This window comes from Vulpes vulpes, chromosome 15, assembly GCF_048418805.1.
Source record: "Vulpes vulpes isolate BD-2025 chromosome 15, VulVul3, whole genome shotgun sequence".
Taxonomy (NCBI): domain Eukaryota; kingdom Metazoa; phylum Chordata; class Mammalia; order Carnivora; family Canidae; genus Vulpes; species Vulpes vulpes.
Window position 1 is genome coordinate 100,534,295 of NC_132794.1, and position 15,907 is coordinate 100,550,201.

Genomic DNA, 15,907 nt, shown 5'->3' on the forward strand with positions numbered 1-15,907 from the left:
CCTAGAAATGTAACGATTATGGCCTAAAGAGTTCAAGAGAAGATCAAGTTACATTCTTCCCTTTATGCTATAATTCTGAAAAGTGAGCTTAACATGACTAGGAAATGAATTACCATTCACCCTTTCCTATATACACTGGGTATAACTTGCATTTGTGGTCATCAACAAAACGCAGTGACAATCTCAAAGAGAGTCATTGAAAGCCAATATTCTTAGGCAACATCATGGATAATGCAGTATTATGAGTAATGATATAACTAGTATTAAATAAGTAGTATTAGGGAGCTGTAGAACCACCCCGGTCAGTGTTCTGCAGCCCTGCGGAAAAGCATAGTCCTCAGAAAGACAACAGGGCTCAGTGCGGGGACCAGCAACTTCTATTTGGTATGAAGTGCTCTATTCAGTCACCACCGCATAACTCGCTTCGCTTATACTCAGTTTTGAGGATATTCTGGATTAATTGTTCATGTGCAGACATTTCTTACTGGTTTCCAAAAAGATTGAGCCCTGAACTACAAGTATGGAAATCTGATTTCTGAACTTGAGTCTGGAACTGACTAGGTTTTACGGTCTTGAAGAAATTACTTATCCTGTCTGAGCCTAAAATTCTCATTTATTTCTAAAATGAGGGGTTTGAGCTAGATGATTTCTAAGGTCCTTTTGAGTTCTAGGATTCTGTGATGATTTTTTTTTCTTGAGAAAAGAAAGGGGGGATATGTCATAATGTTGAAATGTTCTGCCTTTGTGCCTTTCACCTAGTAACGGGTCCTTAGACTTACTAATGGCCAGAGGAAGAGGAATCATGACATCAGGTTTAATGGAAACTGTAAAAGCATGCAAAAAAAATTGTTTTTAAATTATAATTAACAAGGAAAAACTTGAGTGGTTTGTGAGCTGATTTGTGCACATTTCAACACAAATCTATTCTAAAAACCTATGGTATTGTGAGTAATAATATTGCCACCTTGTTCTCTCAGTGAGTTATGAAATTTGCCAGAAATTTGGCTGTTCATTTGGCAGCAAAGAACCATAGCTTATGGACCCAAACATGAAGAGCTGGTGTCTAAATACAATGATGGATTTTTATGCATTGATTGGACAATGAACCACTACTCTTTTTATCAATAAATCATTATACTGTGCAGGAGCACTTGAATTTTGTAATACATTTTATATGACCTTGCTGATCTCCTATTATTCAAAGGGGGGATATGGAAAACACTTTAAGGAACTTAGATTTTGATATATCCCATTATATTGTCCTTAAACTTTGTTTATAACACTAAAATGTGGCTCCTTCAATTGGCTAAGATCCTGGAGTTCAATGAGTGGGAAAAAGAGGGCAAGTTATTCACTCATCTTTGTATTGCTAGGAGGAGAGACCCTGGCACATAGCAGGTGTTCAAAGGAATGTTTGCTGCATGAATAATAACCTTAATTGTATCATTTATTTTATCCTCATAGAAAATGTCTAAGATATACCATTTGCTTGCATTCATGAGACATCTCTTGAATGTTTTTGATCTCTAGCTAGAATATAGTTTCTGGTTCACAAAGCTCCACGGGATGAATTATCTCATCAACTAAGAAACATTTTCTGAGCCCTACTAAATGTCATGTTCAATGATGAAAAGAAAAGTCTTTGCTCTCAAGGATCTTAAAATTCAGCATAAGAAAGAGTTAGACATAATCCTACAAGGCAATGGAACGGAATATAACAGAAAGGCAGAAGAAGGATGAGTTTGCTCTCTCTTCCCTGAGTTGGGACATCCATCCTCTCCTGGCTTAGATATCAACATTCCTGGGTTTCAGGTTTCAGACTTGGACTGAATTACCCACTTGCTTTCCTGGTTCTCCAGCTTGTAGACAGGAGACTTCCACAATCACACGAGCCAAGTCCTATCTATCTATCTATCTATCTATCTATCTATCTATCTATCTGACTGCATCACCTGACTAGTGGTGAAAGAGAATATAAGTGTGGCCATGGGCAAATTGGATTAGATCTGCTTTTAATACCTAAATGTGTAAGGGTAAGGTACAAAGCTTAGAAAAGAAATTAAGGCTGAAAATACGAACAGATGGTCACCTGTCAGAAGTAATCTCCCAAAGACCATGGGAGGAGATTCTTTATTCTCGAGTATTGATTACTGGAGTATACCATATGTAACAAGTAGTCAAAAAAAGAGAAGTAGGAGGAAGAACTGAGATAAACATGGAAGGAGAAGAAATAAGAGCTCATGGTCTTAAGAGTCAAGTGATGAGGGATCTATTTTATCTTCTCTACCACCCTTTCAGGAAGACAAAGAGCAAGTATGCTTACCTCCATTTCACAAAATAGACAGCCAGAGGAGCTAAAAGACCTCACTGAAGCCATGCGGAGTATGAGGAATAGAAGCAAGATTCAAATCCAGGTCTTCTCACTGCAAGGTCAAAGCTCTTTAGCCAAGTATTTCTCCTCAGTGTAAGAGAAGAGTTCTGTTAAGTGTTGTGATTTCAGGGGATCTCAGATGGCTCAAATTGAACAGACACATTTACTTCACTAACTTTCCACACTGCCTGAAATTTTCATCACCAGCATTGCTCTTTGGGATAAAGGAATTTTCAGAAGGCCTTTAAAATTGCACATTTGCAGGAGAATTTTAACACATGAACACATTAGCAGCTCTAAAGGTGAGTCCTCTCTCAGGACAGCCCTGTTCACAGCCCCTTTTCATCAAACTTTCAAAGAAATGGCAGGTCATAAAGGATGCCAGAACACGAGAGGAAGAGAGAAGGAAATGTCTTTTGTAGGCTGAAAAGTCTCAGCAGCTACCAATTACGTGTGCTCCAACCAAATCAAATGGGGTAATGGAAAGAACCCAGGACTGGTTGAATAATGCAACCAGGATGGTAGCTGGGTGGTCTAGATTAGGCTTAGGTTCTTTAGGGCTAGAATTGGAACAGAGCACCTCACATAAGGCAACACAAGCAGTGAGAATCAGAGGGCAAGTATCAAATTCCCAAGACGAGAGAGGACACCTCAAATATCAGAAGCCAAAGGTAGGACTGGGATGGGGAGATCATAGAACCAGATAGAGATGGGAACAGAAGTGGCCAGGGTTAGGTAAAGGAGACTAAAGGAATGGTATGGAGGATAGGAGAGGGAATAGGGGAATAGGACCTTAAACCACTGTGAATATTTATGACTATTGATCAGGATCCAATGAGTGTATGGGTTGATCACGTGTGAACCCAGCATCATGACCATCTAGCTGTGTGACCTTGGAAAAAATACTTTGTCTTTCTGAGTCTCACATTGCTCATCTATTAAAAAAAAAAAAAAAGCCATTTGATTAAATTATTTCTAACACCTTTCCAGGTCTCAAATCAAATGATTTTTTTTCTACTCTCTTCCATTTTCTATTGTTGAGATCAGAGATATACCCTATACCTTTACTGCAAACCCAAAATAAAAATCACACTCAAAATCTCTAAAAAAAAAAAAATCCATTTCTTATCTACATTAAGGAAACTGTCAGATACTTAAGAAAAGAAATTACCCATTGATTTATTTCTTACTTTCTAAACAGCTATTCCTTTTAGCAAGAATAAAAGTGAAACAAACCAAGGGGTGAAAACAAGAGGGCATTTTAAATCTCTAAATTGAAACAGAAAAGGAAGAAAGGTTTAAAGGTAGCATAATAACAGCTTTTCTGTTTTCCCACTAAGAGCTTTTTCTCTAAAAGGTTCACCCAGAATGCTAATAAGACAAAGTTTCAGAAACGCATCAAATGAAACCATTTCCATATCTGATGGCATTAATCCTCTCTGTAGTTCAGGTGGGATTAAAAGTAACCCCTAAGGACTTGGCATCCTTTGTAGATTTTCCATTTGTCCAGGTGTTCTAGGCAAGGGCATCAACCTGTTCGTCCCATATTTCTCAAGAGCTCAATGGAGCCTCAGCATGTTATCCCCTGAAATCACCTGCTTGCTACAAGAGGTACCAGTTTCAGAGACTGGTTAGATGAGAGCTCTCTAGTGGAGGCAGATTACTATTGGGGATTTCATTTCCAGGACAAACCTATCAATATGTTATGTTTGGGATAGTTTTGTTAGTATAGTTATTATAGGTCCTATCATTTATGTCTATATTCTCCTATTTAGCAGAAATAAAACATTAAATCTCCCATATAAATAAAAATGGAAGATTGGGTAAATTCTACTTTCTGTGTAATTTCTGTCATTAATTCATGCATTCTGTACATTCCAAATGAGCTAACTAACAGGATTTGGAGTTAAAGTCAGTCTACCTAAGTCCTAGTTAGTTACGTCTTTGACCACTACCCCAAATAGTAGCTGTCCATGCTTTTAAAATATGAAAAATGCAAATAAAGAAGAACACTGTTAGCAATGTCTTCAATTCTCCAGGTGCCTCCTCTCTGGATCAGTACAGCAGCAGCAACATCAAGTTCTACTTCTGCTTGATAAAGACCTCAGGTCAGCACAAGCTGCTTTCCTTCCTCTGACTCCTGATTCCATGCCACCTGGAAACATAGTCAAGCTTACACAGTAAAAGGTCAGTCATGGAGGGTAAGAAATATTGGAATCTCATCAAAATCATCTTTAAAATTGCACTCCAAAAGAGCATTTGTAATTTTCAGCTCCAAAATACTTTGTAATTAGAGACGCTACACATCAGGAAGAAAATGACAAAGTTGACATTTCTACTGAGAAATCGCTGAAACCAAGGAATCTGTCTCCAAATGTATTAATTACAGAAAGATGCTCTTGAATGGTGGTTGGTGATAATTACTAATGCTAAAAATAATGTTTTCTCTCTATCAGTTATGACAATTCCACTTAGGCTCCCTGAAGTCTCATATTCTCTATAAAGTCTTCTTAGACAATGGGTTTTGTTTTCATAGATGGTAATAGAAAGTTTACTCATTAAATGTTCAGATGACCCATAGCTAATAGGGTTTACTATACCAGAGGAGATCTAGAGTCAAACTAGCATTGACAGATTGGACTGGCTGTCAAACTCCAAGCCAGTGCATGCAAGGAGCAAAAACACAGCAGAGTCTCTGAGGAAGGAGGAACAACCCAAAAGTATCTTGATCACTATGCCCCGCAATGGTCAAAAAGACTTACAGGCTTGGTTGATCCCCAGAACATTCCAGGCTTACTCAAAAGCAATGAGAAGCACAAGTCAGAGCACAGAAGGTAAAATAAATATTCCTTTCCTTGCTCCTTCTGGGTATCTTTCTGGTCACTGCTGAGAATATGCCCACAAGTACCTTGAAGACCCTTCCATTTTTCCCCCTTTATCCTCTTTTCCTTACTAGTCTCCCACAAGGGTCATACTGAGATTTCCCATGTACTGACGCTCAGAACCCCCCACTTTTATACAGTTCTTCTTGACTCTTAACAAATTGTAGGTATTGTTTGACACTGCTACTCCAAGAACTGGCCCTGGCAAGCATAGTTTGGTCTAAGATAGTCACATCCCTTAGTATCTATAAAGAAATAAGTCTTTTACTCCTAACTCTGGGAAACGAACTAGGGGTGGTGGAAGGGGAGGAGGGCAGGGGGTGGGGGTGACTGGTTGGCGGGCACTGGGGGGGGGGCATTTGACAGGATGAGCACTGGGTATTATTCTGTATGTTGGCAAATTGAACACCAATAAAAAATAAATTTATTATTAAAAAAAAGAATCAGAGGAGAAAACAAACTCAAAAAAAAAGTCTTTTGCTAATATAGATCACCTCCCTTTTCAAACTTTGATGATTATGATGATTAAGTAACATCCTGCCCACCTTGGCTGAGGATAAGAAAGGCTGAAGGGAGGATCCTGCCCTGCCAGGGTCCAGAATTGGCAGTACCAATTTTATGAATTTAAGCAACATGCTTCTCTCTGGGCCTCAGTTCCCTCATCTTTTGTAAAACATGGTTCAGACACTCAGATAGTCAGATTCTCTGTCTTGTCTCTACATTGGTCTTGTTCTTATGTCCTTGGCTCATTCCATTTTGTTCAGTCTCCAGAGTAGTATTCTCAGGCTGTTAGTACCATCTTCTTAATTTGATCACAAACTCATGGCTTCATTGCATCTTAGGGCAGGAAGAGATGCCAGCCAAGTTCTAATCAGTCTCAGAGAGGAGGAAAGGCCAGCTCAATCCACAGTTGTTGTAACCTATACCCACCATTATTCCAAAGAAGCTTTAGGGCAGCTTAGCAGGATACATCATACAAAACAATGGAGTAGAGGAAAAGATAGAAAAGGAAGGACAGAAATATATGGAGCCTGAGAGCCACTGGAGAAAAAAAAATAATAATAAAAGCTTACTTCGAAAATTCTGTGGGTAGTGCCAATTCAGAACCACATATTTGGCTCTGAGTTCTCTAGCAGCCAAAGGAAAAAGGGAAACCCAGTGAGTTGAGAGGAACATCACTGGGTTTCTATTATCTATTCTGTTAGACAGTCATGAAAAGTGGTAAAAATAGACTTTACTCAGGAACTACATAATAGGGGAAATGCAACCTCCATACAGAACCAAGCTGAACTTTGCATACTGCATGGGCAAGTGGGGACTTAGAGCCAAGGAACAGCTTGGGGGTCAGTGGATGGAAAATTGTTGAGAGGAAATATCAGGGATAAGGTTGTTGTAACCTTTCTAACATCTTTCCTCTGTTCCTCCCCGCCAATATAGTGCTCAAAGCTAACTGAAGAGCTAATGATTTATGAGACTGGAGCACTTCAGTCTTTGGCTAACTCACTGCTCAAGAAGGAAATAGAATCCATAACCTAGGGAGCTGATCCCGTTCCTTGTCAGGCATGGGTTGCAGAGGGCTGTTCTTTCCTGGCATCCCTGCCAGGGAAAACCATAGAGAAATGTTGGTCCATTGTAATGTTTCCAGGTTTCCTTGTAATATCTTACTCACCGGCATAAGAATTGAAAGCTGATTGCTGAAAACATGTTTCTCACTCTTTGCTGAAAACATGTTTCTCACTCTTTCCCTTTAGAATACAAAAGCCTTCATGTGCTCCAAAAACTGTCTTTGATGCATCATTAAATAAATGCCTGGCTTTCTGAAGAGAGACACCTTTCCTCAGCAGGACAGAGACTATTTCCAAATACTTCCATTCCAAATAAGAAAGAGCTGGTTCTACCTTCTCCTCAAAGTGCAGCCACAGACAGTGATGAGAAACCTGGCAAAACGAGTATTTTTCAGAAGTCTGGGAGGCAGTGTGGTACTAAGATCAATCCTTAGGGGTCCTTATATTTAAATAGTGGCTTTCAGTTTCTAAAGCATTTGTGTATCTCCCATCTGTCCTAAAAATCCCTGTGAGTGAGGTAGGAATGATTGTAGGATTCCCACTTCTGGAAGAGAATCTGAAAATGATTAAGGGTCTTTTGAGAGATGGATTACACAATGACAAAGATTCTGTTCTTGACCAAACTATAGTTAGAATTCTTTGAGCCTTTTGCTTCTCAGGACCCCAAAATGGGCTTCTATCTCTGTTCTTGGGGAGTCCAGTTTTAAGAAGGACCCTGTGAGGTTAGTTTAGCCAGAATTACCCACTATCAATATCTGATACAATGCCCTAGGTGATGTTTGATCCCTCTGACCTGCCTTTAGCAGGAATCCTACCAGGTCAGGCCAGAAAACCCCCCACCTTATCCCTGATATTTCCTCTCAGCAATTTTCCATCCACTGACCCCTAAGCTGTTCCTTGGCTCTAAGTCCCCACTTGCCCATGCAGTATGCAAAGTTCAGCTTGGTTCTGTATGGAGGTTGCATTTCCCCTATCATGTAGTTCTTGAGTAAAGTCTATTTTTACCACTTTTCATGACTGTCCAGCTCTAGTTTTTCTTTGGTAATAGCCATGGGTCGTAGAAGTAGAGTACAAGGCCTTATGAGGTGGAATATGAATAGTGAGGTCCTGGTTCTGCCTCCCACTACCTAGTTGTTTGATCTCAGACAAGTTACTCTCTCTTGGGTTAAGATGGGAGTAGGGATGGAACACATGACTCCACCATCACTAGTAGGCAAGCGTAATCCAAGCCCCTCTCACTAGCCTGCCTCTTTCTCTGCTCTTCTAAAGGCTATCTTTTCACTGGGAAATTGGCCTCTGTATCCCCACCTCACATTTGCTCTGCCTAGCATTTAAATTAAGAGAGAAACAAAGTCATTTATCTAAGAGGTGTGAGCACACATGGGCAGGTTTGGCCTTGGTTTGCCTCTTGTTCACCATGAATGACTTTATCATGAGGCAGTTGGGTTGTAGGTACAGAAATGGTCAAAGCATTTTGCCTTTATAAAAGAAATTTTCATCTACTTAACCTTCATGTTTCACACATAAGCAAGATAATGATGCCTTAGCTGTTGCCACTTAATGTAGAAAACCCAGGTTAGCATTCTTTGGCATGACTTTTGTGAATAAAAAGCAGCAGTCTTTATTAGGTCATTCAAGCGTCCTTCTAATTTAGAAAGACCAGAACAGATTTCCCAGACTCCAAAGTAATTACAAATGAGAGCAACTTCATCTTATAAGCCACCCACAACCTGTCCCCTCCAGCCCAAACCAGTAGGGATTGGTCTTCACTCCCTAAATTCCTTCCCATGGAACTCTATTGCAGGCACTATAACCTGATGTTGAACACGGTTTTTCAAAACTGCTTAATCAGTTGGAGAAAGTCTCTGGATGTTCTCACTGACACAGAAAGAAGAAGCCAGAAAGAATAATGAATGCCATAGGCCCTAAGTCCAGCATGGACCAGTTTAGAAGCCTTTGTCAGAAAGAGTTGCATTTCTATTTCCTGGCTATGTTTCCATTATAGCCCAGTTTAATCTTCCCTGCAAATGAAATGTGTTTTCATCAGTTTTCCTTAGGAACTGCCCTTCCATACAACGACGCACTCCAGTTGATTAACTGGAGTTAGTCTTAGATGAAAACTGGAAGTTGTCGTTCTTCCTTGCATTGTTCGCTCAGAAATGCCAATGACACTAAAGCAGTAAGACCTAAGGGTAGATTATAGCCTCGATTGTTTCCTATAGTCATAATGACCTGAAAATTTTGAGAAAATACATTTTAACCTAATGTTCCTTTATAAAACAGAGTGATTATGAAAATCTTTGGGATGTCTAAGTAGCATCTAAGGGGGAAAGCACTTTTGTTGCAGTATGGCAATGATTCCATTGTCCCTTGTAAAATAATAAATTCTATACAATAATTTCAATTATGTACCATAGTGAGGCAGGCAGCCCTACAATCTCCAACAATGGTACTGTACCCACAAATGTGTAAGTGTATTGAAAATCTGTTGCTGTCAAAGTGACTCTGCAACCAAATGAACTCTCTACCAGACTGACCTCAGCATCCACACGTTTACAATTTACCATCATGACAGCAAAAGCTGTGGAGTCTCCTCCAGATCTCTCCAGTCTTGTGCTCTCATCCTTCCTCCAGCACTCAAAAATAGCTGCCCCGCTTCTATTCAGAATTATCCGCATCAGGGGCTCCTGGGTGGCTCAGTTAGGCATCTGAGTCTTCGACTCAGGTCATGATCAGGGGGTCCTGGGATCGAGTCCCACACATCAGGCTCCCTCCTCAGCTTATCACTCTGCCCCTCCCCCCTGCTCATGCTCTTTCTGTCTCATGCTCTCTCTCGTTCTCAAAATAAAAAAATTAAATTAAATTAAAAAAGAATTATCCTCATCAATAGGAACTGCTTTCCCTAGCAATATCTTGGAAGTTAATCAAGGCACAGTTCCCCACACAGGAGAAATGAAGCCTGCAGCCAATGACTAAATAATATGCCATATTAAAGGTGGACCCTTTTATTTCCCCTGGGACAATTCCGGGGTGCTACCCGTACTTCACAGCCCCCTATACCATCATACTGAAGCTAGATCCTCAATCCTTATCTAAGTTTTCTGCAGACCTCTCCTGCTTTGCTTTTTCCTTTCAGGCTACACCTGAGAGCACTCATTCAAGAAATCATTTACACAGGAATCTCTAGCTCTTCTCCCAGGAATCCTAACTTAAGGTACTGAGTAAGGAGAAAGACCAAGCATAGGAAATCACATCTGTATGTCAATGGCGGTAGCCCCTACCATGGGAGGTGTAGGTCTCTAATTTTCATTCCGTGGTGTGTTTCAGCATCAAAGAATAGGAGCATCCTTGGACTTCAAAGGCTCGGTGTGTCCTGATAGGCACATAAACTTAACCATATAACCAGCAGGAATCACGCTCTAAGGAATGATGGCCATGAAAAATATGCCTTAGGAATGCATGTATTTTGCAAGGGTTTTTAAAATTTTTTATTGATTTATTCATGAAAGACACACACACACAGAGGAAGAGATATAGGCAGAGAGAGAAGCAGACTCCTGGCAAGGAGCCTGATGCAGAACTTGATCCCGGATCCCAGAATCATGACCTGAGCCAAAGGCAGATGCTCAACAGCTGAGCCACCCAGGCATCCCTGTATTTGCATAAGTTTTTTAGGAAGGCTACTATCTAATTTAAGACAAAGTTCAATCACTTATTTGAGGGTAAGATGAAGTTAAGCTAAAGCAAAGGTATTTTAACTGTTGGAGAAGTTGGGTTTAAACCTGATCAAACATTTGTGGAGAAGTCCCCAGTGCAAAGTTTTATACTAAATGCCTCATATTTGAATAGTCCATGAAAGTGTATTTGTGCATCTGAATTCTATTTGGGAATATGAATGAAATACAAGTGGGTTAATTTTGTGGTAGTCTGTAAGTTGTGTAAGTACTGCACCAGACTATAAGCTCCTTGAAGGTTGAGGTCTTTTTCCAAATAAATGTGCCAATACTCTTGAAATGGGTATCTACTACTTTTTTGCCTATCCAGAATTGAAATCTACATTTTAGTAGCAGCACTTTGATTGTTTGTGTGAACTATGTCTCTGGACTCAGCCCAACTGGTTCTGGTGGAACTGGCTCTGTTCCTCAGATCCAGGTCACTTTTATATCCCCTGGTGAGAAGGATTGGTTAAGGGATGGGCTATGAATTTAAATCAATCTGAGATTGCTTCTGGAACAAGTGAAAGAAACGTTTTTTGGGTTTTCCCCCCAAGTTAGTGAAACGTATAGAGGGCAGGCCTGGAGCTCTTAGAGCCATCTTTCCATAACAAGGAGACAGTTGGCAAAAGAATAAAACCAACACAGAAGCAAGCAGAGTTGAAAGATGAAAAGCAAATAATTGTATCCCAACATTTCCCTGTCCTATTACAAAAGGCAATAAATTAAAAAAAAAAAAGTCTAGGCCATCTTAAGTTAGATTTGTTACTTTCACGGATGCAGCCTGGGTGGCTCAATGGTTAAGCATCTGCCTTTGGCCCAGGGCGTGATCCCAAGTTCAGGGATAGAGTTCTGCATTGGGATCCCTACATGGAGCCTGCTTCTTCCTCTGCCTGTGTCCCTGCCTCTCTCTGTTATTCTCTCATGAATATATAAATAATATTTTTATAAAAAGATTTGTTAGTTTTAATCAAATACCACAAGTAAGCCCTAACTCCATGATACGCATTTCATACATATTTTAAGAATGAATGTGTTAGAATGTTTTGTTGTCTTAACTAGCAAGTAGACAAATTCTTTTGAATTATAGCAATTACCTCTAATTTAAAAAATATGTATTGGTCACCTATTCTGGGCCAGATATCATGCTGGAATCTTTAAGGAATTCTAAGAAAATTAAGACATGATTCTCTTTCCTAAAACATTTCTAAAACTTCAGGTTTTTGAGAGAAACCCATTAGATTTTAATGGTAGCCTGTTCTACTCATCTCCCATTTTCCCATTGGAAATAATACACGGACATCTATTTGAAAGAAGTTTACATTGAGAAATGTTTTATTAAAAACCCAATGGAGAAATAGGTGAGTCAAGTTGTTTCCTGGATATAAACCATAAATTGGTATACCAAGCCACAGAATATGACTCCACTGGGACAGATATGTATTTTTAAACTTTTGAGATTGGAGAGTAGTTGAATAGAACAGCCAAAAGGAACAGCCTGTCCTATCGAATGACTCACTTGAGAAATTTCCATTTTATGCCATTTCAAAGCAGAATTTCCAGACTTAAAATTTGTATTGCCTTTAAAGTAAATATGTCATTTGGATAACTTTCTTCTGATGAAATATCATGTTATCACATCATAGATACTATGGCCTTGGTTTTTATCTACCTTTTTTTGATAATTATTAATTTTAATAGTTTTTCCAAGGTTTATATAAATGATGAGGAATGAGCTAGTAATATCCTACTCTTATGTACCAGTTCCCAGTTTATGAAACTACTTTCATGTGCATTATCTCCTAGGAAGTGGGGAGTCAACCGCTAAATATATTTAAACAATTGCTTGTCTTTTTATGACAATTGCTTGTCTTTTTTGCTTGTCTTTAATTCTTTTTATGACGTATAATTGTATTCATTTTTATTCCCATTTCTCCATTTGTACTACCCTAAGAGAGGCTGTCTCTTAGGATTTTTCCAATTACCTCATAAATGGATCCCATTTCTTATCTTTTAACCTCAATATTCCTCATGCAGAGCTCTGACCTAACATTTCCCAACTCATTGGTGCTCCATGCTTAGCAGAAAAAAGTCCAGACATCTCAGCTAGTTAGTCTATGGACTGTCTTACATTTCCAATGCCAGATCCCACTATCCTTTACACTGACAAATTTCACAGAGGAAGAGGAATTGGCCTAATATTGAAGAATCGGAGGGATATGAATAGAAAGACAGAGGTAGAACCTGATTCTCAAAGGTAAGGGGGAATGATATGGGCAAATGTCACATGACTGGAAAGGCTGCAACCAGGAATATTAAGAGGCCTGGTTTGCTTGGAACAAGGCATGGGAGAGATGAGGATACCCACATATCTCTGTCCACTCTAAAATGCCTCAATTCTACTCAAGAGTCCAGGAGTATTTATTCTAAATACTGACTGTCTCTGACAGGGACAAAAAATTAAAAAAACAGAAAGGAGATAGAAATCTCTACCCACAAAAAGTGATTAGGAGCTTTAGCTTTCAAACCAGAAAAGGTAACTCAGAGGGAACCTGTGTCTCTAAAACATATAAGTTCATTAGGACCAAGACTTATGGTGGAGCCCAGAGCCCTATTCCAGGCACAGCTTTGTCTAGCAAGACCACAGTGCCCTCTTCCATAAAGGTCAGACCAAGGTAATGCTAACAGTCCGCTGGGGGAAGCAATGGCTGGGGTGGGTCCCAGAGTTCTGGAATCATGTCAGTCTTAGGCACTGTGGCCAGCCATTAACAGCTATTATAGGAAAGGAACAGGAACACATGGAATTTTTATATTTTTCCCATTTAATATTTTATTTATATTCAACTTGTTCATCTCATCAAGTGCCCTCCTTAGTGCCTGTCACCTAGTTACCCCCTCCCTCCACCTTCTTCCCCTTCTGCAACCTTTTTTTTGTTTCCTGAGTTAGAAGTTTCTCATAGTTTGTCTTCCTCTCTAATTTTTCCCCAGTTTCCCTCCTTTCCTTTATAGTCCCTTTCACTATTTCTTATATTCCACATATGACTGAAACCATATGATGATTGTCTTTCTCCTATGACTTATTTTACTCAGCATAATACCCTGCAGTTCCATCCACATCGAAGCAAATGGTAGGCGTTCATCCTTTCTGAAGGCTGAGTAATATTCCATTGTATATATATCACATTTTCTTTATCCATTCATCTGTCAAAGGACACTGTGGCTCCTTCCACAGTTTGGTTATTGTGGACATTGCTGCTATGAACACTGGGGAGCAAGTGTTTCATTGTTTCACTACATCTGTATCTTTGGGGTAAATATACAGTAGTGCAATTGCTGGATCGTAGGGTAGCTCTATTTTTATTTTTATTTATTTTTTTTTTAATTTTTATTTACTTATGATAGTCACAGAGAGAGAGAGAGGCAGAGACACAGGCAGAGGGAGAAGCAGGCTCCATGCACCGGGAGCCCGATGTGGGATTCGATCCTGGGTCTCCAGGATCGCGCCCTGGGCCAAAGGCAGGCGCCAAACCGCTGCGCTCTATTTTTAACTTCTTGAGGAACCTCCACAGTTTTCCCAGAGTGGCTGCACCAGCTTGCATTCCCACCAACAGTGCAATTCCACATCCTTGCCAAATTTTTTTGTTTCCTGTCTTGTAATTTTAGCCATTCTCACTGGTATAAGGTGGTATTGCATTGTGGTTTTGATCTGTATTTCCCTGATGGCAAGTGATTTGGAGCATTTTTTCGTGTGCTTGTTGGCCATGTGTAGGTCTTCTTTAGGGAAATGTCTGTTTATGTCTTCTGCCCATTTCATGACTGGATTGTTTGTTTCTTGGGTGTCAAGTTTGATAAGTTCTTTACAGATCCTGGATACTAGCCCTTTATCTGGTATGTCATTTGCAAATATCTTCTCCCGTTTTGTAGGTTTTCTTTTAGTTTTGTTGACTGTTTCCTTTGCTGTGCAGAAGTCTTTTATCTTGATGAAATCCCAACAGTTTTTGCTTTCATTTCCCTTGCCTTCATATATGTGTCTTGTAAGAAGTTGCGGTGGCCATGTTCAAAAAGGTTGTTGCTTGTGTTCTCCTTTAGGATTCTGATAGATTCTTGTCTTACATTTAGATGTTTCAACCATTTTATCTTTGTGTGTGGTTTAAGAGAATGGTCCAGTTTCATCCTTCTACATGTGGCTGTCCAATTTTCCCAATACCACATGGAATTTTTATAAGACATATAGAAGCAGAACAGACTATTTCAAATAAACCATATCTAATGTGCAACAGCAGGTGGCTTAGAGAAGCCAATAAAAGCCTCATGTGGCAGGCCACTGGGAGACAGTGGTTCAGCTAGACAGTCACAAACCCATGCTGGGATAGCTGTTCCCAAGTGCCTAAGGAGCCTGTTAAAAATACACATTTCAAGGCCCCCACTTCAGACTCAAATTCAGTAAATCTGGGCTGATGCCCTGCATTCCAAATTCCTAACAAGTTCCCAGGTGATTTGAAGGCCCATCCAGCTTCAGAAACCCAGGGCAAGCCTACTCTACAAGTCACTTTATCAGGCATTAACATTCTCCCTCAACCTGGTTCCCTTGCTGATTAAGCTGCTGATGAATCCATTAGAAGTGATCTGTTTATCGATAGTGGGTCCCAACTGACATGAACATTACAATCACCTGAAGTCTTAAAAGTTCCAAAATCTAGGCCACACCCCAACCCAAATATCACAATCTCTGGAGGGGGTGGATGGGACATCCATCAAGACTTGTTTAAGTTCCTCGTTTTGTTCTGATGTACAAATGTTTGGCCATCCCTGCTCTGTAATCTTGCTACTCAAATAGTGGTCCACCGACCACCAGCAGCAGCAGCAGCAGCAGCAGCAGCAGCAGCAGCAATAGCAACACCTGGGACCTTCTTAGGAATGCAGAACCTTGGGCTCCATCCCAGAACTACTGAATTAAAACCTACATTTTAACCAATCTCTGTGTAATGTGTGTACATGGTCTGATTTGAAAAGCACAGTTCTACTGACCTTAATCTTCCCATTTGTTTGTGGGTACCAAGATCAGTTCTGCACAACTAGACAGAAAAAAGAACCATGACATGCCCCAATACCTAACGAAATTCACATGAGCAAACCAAAAAGAAATACTTTTTCAATGCTGCATGACTGCAGGAAGATCCAGCCTGTCACCCCAGTTATTAGGCAACATATAGACACCGTGTGTTCAATTCTGACATTTCCATTTGGTAACTATCAAAGTTATAAGAGCCCACTGTAAGTTAATTAATTTGTGGGATGTATCTTCAGCCCAGCCTGCTCAGGCTGAGTGGAGCACACCCAATCCCAGATCCTGCTGTCACTGGTCCTATGGAAGAT